Consider the following 5,315-nt stretch of genomic DNA (forward strand, 5'->3'; position numbering starts at 1 on the left):
TTTAGTCCGGAAGGCAAGTGCTGCCTTGAGTAATTCAGACATTTAGTCCGTAAGCTTTTTGATTTGGTGAATGATAAACTGAATAATTGCATTGATAAATCATTAACAAGTGTTTGTAAAGCAGTAAATCTGAAATTCTAGCTATAGTAGAACTTTAAATGTGTGGCGTTCCATGTATTCGGAATGACCTTTCCGTTTAAATGTTCCAACCGGTATGCACCGTTCTTCAAATCTTCAGTGACGCAGAAGGGTCCTTCCCAATTGTGTGATAATTTGTCGGACGTTTTTTCTTTACGAGCTTCACCTCTCTTTCTCCAAACAAGGTCGCCTGTGGTAAAACTTCGTTGTTTGACCTTTGTGTTGTATCGTCGAATGAGTAGTCGTTTCTGGGTTGTATTTCGTATCATAGCTGCTTCACGTCGTTCAGGAAGAGTGTCCAGATTAACTCTTAGTAGATTTTCATTAACGCTCATGTCTTGCATCTGTCGGCGTATAGTGGGTTCACCAACTTCGACCGGAAGCATTGCATCCGTTCCATAGGTGAGGTTGAAGGGGGTTTCTCCTGTTGAACCGTGCGGTGTGCACCTGTATGCCCATAGTACTTCGGGTAATTCTTCGACCCACAATCCTTTTGCGCGCCCTAATCTCTTCTTCAACTCGGAAATGATGGCTTTGTTGGCTGACTCAGCCTGCCCGTTTGTTTGCGGATGCTCAACTGAACTTGTGACATGTTTAATGCCCAGTCCTTTGAGGAAATCTTCTAACTTGCGTTCAACAAACTGCCGCCCGTTATCAGTTATGATTTTGTGCGGTAGTCCAAACCTGCAAATCAGGCATCACATAAAACTTTGTACCTTTTGAGCACTTATTACTGCGAGGGCTTCTGCCTCAATCCATTTAGTGAAGTAGTCGACTGCCACCAACAGGTATTTGCATTGCGCCTTCCCGAGCGGCAGGGGTCCGGCGATATCCATTCCCCACTATGTGAAGGGCCACGGAGAGATGATCTCATGTAATTCCGAAGGCGGAATTCGTAAGTTATGTCCATGGGACTGGCACGAGATGCATTTCTGTACGAAAATTGCACAATCTTGTTCCATAGAGGGCCAGTAGAATCCAGCTCTTAGAACTTTAGCTTTCATCATCCTCTTTCCTGAATGTGAACCGCAAATCCCCTGATGTAACTCTTGAATAACGTATTTTGCCTCCTCATCAGATAAGCATTTTAGCAATGGGGTAGTGTAGCCGCGCTGGTATAGGTCATCTCCCACTAACATGTAACGGGCGATTCGTTTAGAATCAAGTATGCTGAGTTGCCCTCCCTGTTCTTGATGAATCATGAGTTGTATTATATCTTGCCGCCAGTCAGTTTGTGGTGTAGTCACGTTAGCGACGCATGCTTCCAACAAAGGCTTGTGCAGTGTAGTCTTGATTACTGAAGATAGTTGGGATTTTTCTCGAGAATGAGTCAATTTTGACAATAGATCCGCCCGGGAATTCTGTGATCGGGGTATATGAGTTACAGAGAAACTGGTGAATGACTTGATCAAATCATTGACCTTGTGATAATACCGCAACAAATGGTCGTCCTTGACCTGAAAAGTGCCATTAAGTTGGCCCACAACTAGCTGAGAGTCCATTTTGCACTCCAGATGATTGACTTTCAGCTCTTTGGTCAATAGCAAGCCACTAACGAGAGCCTCATATTCCGCTTGATTATTGCTGAGTTGGAAGTTAAAGCGAATCGCCTGTTCGACTAGTAGATCGCCCGGACCTTCTAACACAATGTCGGCGCCGCCTCCTCTTTTGTCAGAAGACCCATCTACATTGAGATGCCAAATGCTGGGTTCTTCCGGATGGTACGCTTTTGCTATGAAGTCGGCTAAGTGCTGACCCTTAACAGAACCTTGAGGCTCATACTGTAAACCGAACTCAGATAGCTCGATCGCCCATGCTACAATTCTGCTGGCTAAGTCAGGCTTGCGAAGAATCTTGGCGATCGGATGATTCGTCCGGATGACAACCTGATGACTTTGAAAATACGGCCGGAGATGTCGCACCGCTGTGAGCAAGGCGAGCGCCACTTGCTCTACATGAGAGTATATTTCTTCTGGTCCTTGTAGGGTTCGGTTGATAAAATATATCAGCTTAAAATCAGGATGTTCTTGGATGAGAGCTGCACTTATCGAGTGGCTGGATGCGGCTAGATATAGTTGTAGATCGAACCCCCCGGTTGGACGGGCCATGATAGGAGGACTGGTCAGAATACCTTTTACTTTAGAAAAGGCCTCTTCGCAATCGTTGTCCCAATGTCGAGGCACGTCCTTCTTCATATTCTTCAAAATAGGTTTGATGTGATCAGAGAGCCTGGGTATGAATCGTGATAGAGCTGTAAGACGTCCGACCAAGCACTGGACATCCTTTAATTTAGTTGGACTTTGCATCTCCAATATTGCCCTACACTTGTCTGGATTCGCCTCTATTCCTCGATGGGTCAACATGAAACCCAAGAATTTTTTGGCGGACACCCCGAAAGTGCATTTGTTAGGATTTAGACGCATGTTGTAATGCCGGAGTTGTTGAAAGACCTCCTCTAAATCCTTAAGGTGTTGTTGATGTGTGTGGCTTCGTATTACCATATCATCGACGTATACTTCCATGCAACGACCTATCTGGTTATGGAAGACTTTATCCATTAGACGCTGATAAGTGGCTCCGGCATTCTTCAAACCGAACGACATGACATCAAAACAGTAATTCGCATGCTCAGTAATGAAGGTTGTCTTCTCTCTGTCTGGGGCATGCATCGGGATCTGATTATACCCCAAGTAAGCATCCAGGAAACTAAGAACAGTGTGCCCGGACGCTCCATCGACCAAACGATCGATATTGGGAAGCGGATAAGAGTCCTTGGGGCATGCTTTATTGAGGTCCGTGAAGTCCACACACATCCTCCATTGTCCGTTCGCCTTTTTTACCATGACTACATTAGATAACCATGTAGTATAGGTTAATTCTCGTATAAACCTCTCCTTCAGGAGTTTGTCAACTTCATTTCGAATGGCCGACCGCTTTTCTTCACCGAACCGTCGTTTTTTCTGAGAAACCGGTCGGGCTTCTCGGAATATGGACAATTTGTGTGAAATGACACTGGGATGGATTCCGGGCATATCGGATGCGCTCCAGGCGAATAAATCGTTGTTATCTTTCAATAGTTCTTTCAACGCATTTTCGTCAGATGGGTGAAGGTTGGCGGCGATTGAAGTAGTTTGTTGTTCGGTTTTTCCCACGCTGAAAGGCCTTATCTCACCTTCCGATTGTATGCGTTCGTCTGTATTAGTCCTTGGATCAAGGTCAATCAGGATTGTCTCGGTGCGATTCTCTTTTCTGTAAGGTGTGACCTTTAAACCTGCAACATAGCATTGACGGGCGGTTCTCTGGTCTGCCCGGACGGTGCAAATATTTCCCTTGTCTATAGGAAATTTCATCGCCAGATGTGGGGTAGATACGATTACCCCAAAGGCATTCAGGCATGGGCGTCCTAGGAGGGCGTTATAGGACGTGTTTGGTTCTACAAGTAAGAAACAAACTCTGAGCTCTTTACCACCATCTTCAGATCCTAGGTGGGTTCGTAAGTCGATATACCCCCGGGTGTCTACCCTCTCTCCAGCAAAGCCAACAATTTGCTCGTTAAACGGAGCAATCATATCTTCAGAAATCTCCATTCTCCGAAATGTTGTCCAGTATAATATAGTAACTGAACTACCCTGATCGACGAGGACTTTACTTACATCGTATTGTGCAATGCGGGCGGTGATGACCATGGGGTCATCCTGATCAGGATCTGGTGCGTGAAAATCTTTGTTTGTGAATGTAATATCTGGCATTGATGCTGGACTGCGTATCACTGAGTGTATGCTATGTAAATTTCTCAAGTGTCTCTTCCGTGCTGAGGATGAAGCGCCTCCACCAGCGAAACCTCCTGAGATGGTATCAATCCTTCCTTTTATTATAGGTTCCCGCTCTCTTGGTCGACTGCGGGATCTGTGGCTCGGAGCACTACGAGAACGGTCGCGTGAGTAATTAATTTTTCGTTTGGCATGCTCCGGGCTTCTTTGTGTCTTTCTGGGAGAGTGTCCCATACGGCCGGAATCTTCCTTCACAAATTCACGAAGATGTCCGGCACGGATTAGCTTTTCTATTTCATCTTTGAGAGTCTGGCAGCCCTCAGTAGTATGTCCCCCCGAATTATGGAATCAGCATATCTGCGTCGCATCAACGTTTTTCGGTGGAAATTTTCTTCTTTGAGAGATGAGGTTCGACTGTAGAGCTCGTTCCAACACCTTTTCTCTGGGGGCGGTGAGATGTGCGTAGCGATCGTATCTGGGATTCAGATTCACGACTAGTTTCTGTTCCCGGACGTTGTCATTTTTTCGTTTGCCCTCTCTTTTGTTAATACTTGTCGAATGCTCCTCGTGTTGTTGCTTTTGGGAAATCCTCTGGTCTTCCATTTTAATGAACTTAGCCATCTTTTATTGTAGCTCCTCCAGCGTACGGGGTGATTTGGCGTATAGGCTTTCAGAGACGAATCCTGGCTTTAGGCAGTTGGGTAGGCTTCTAATGATGAATTCGGGACTGGCTCCCTTTATCCTCCGGGCGGCTTGGTTGTATCGGTGCATGAAGGCTCTGAGAGTTTCGTCTTTTCCCTGCCTGAGATTGACTAGTTCGGCAGCAGTCACTTCTTCATATCGGTTGGTGGAATATTGCTTCGTGAACAGGTTTGTCAGCGTGCGGAAATTGTCCACCGAATTGGGTGGAAGGGTGTAGTACCATTCAAGGGCTTCTCCCCTCAGCGACAGAAAGAACGCCCGACATTTTACCAGATCACTTTGAGTGTAGAAGGCCATTGACTCGACGAAGTTCCACAAATGATATTCTGGATTCGTTGTACCGTCGAATTTCTCTACGTGAGGTGGAGGTCGATCGGGCATAGGGGCCTGCATGATGGTATCGGTGAACGGCAAAAAGTGTGGGGATCGAGGGGGAGGAGGCGGATTATGATTCTGACTGTCTTTAGATGCCTCTCGGTCGTGTTGTTTTTCTTTGCTACGTTCGACATCGTCAGTCTTCTTCTGTTGTAATTCCTGCTGCAAGGTTGCAATAGTTCGGGCTTGCTCTTCCAACTGCGCCTGCAGGTCTCTTATCATCTGGATTGGGTATGGATTCTCCATGCTTCTTGCGATCACCATTGGGAGTCTTGTCCTTTCGAGCCCCACGGTGGGCGCCAAAATGTTTCGGTATGAATATTTTGGGGA

This window comes from Vigna radiata, unplaced genomic scaffold (genome assembly GCF_000741045.1).
Source record: "Vigna radiata var. radiata cultivar VC1973A unplaced genomic scaffold, Vradiata_ver6 scaffold_201, whole genome shotgun sequence".
In the NCBI taxonomy this organism is placed as follows: domain Eukaryota; kingdom Viridiplantae; phylum Streptophyta; class Magnoliopsida; order Fabales; family Fabaceae; genus Vigna; species Vigna radiata.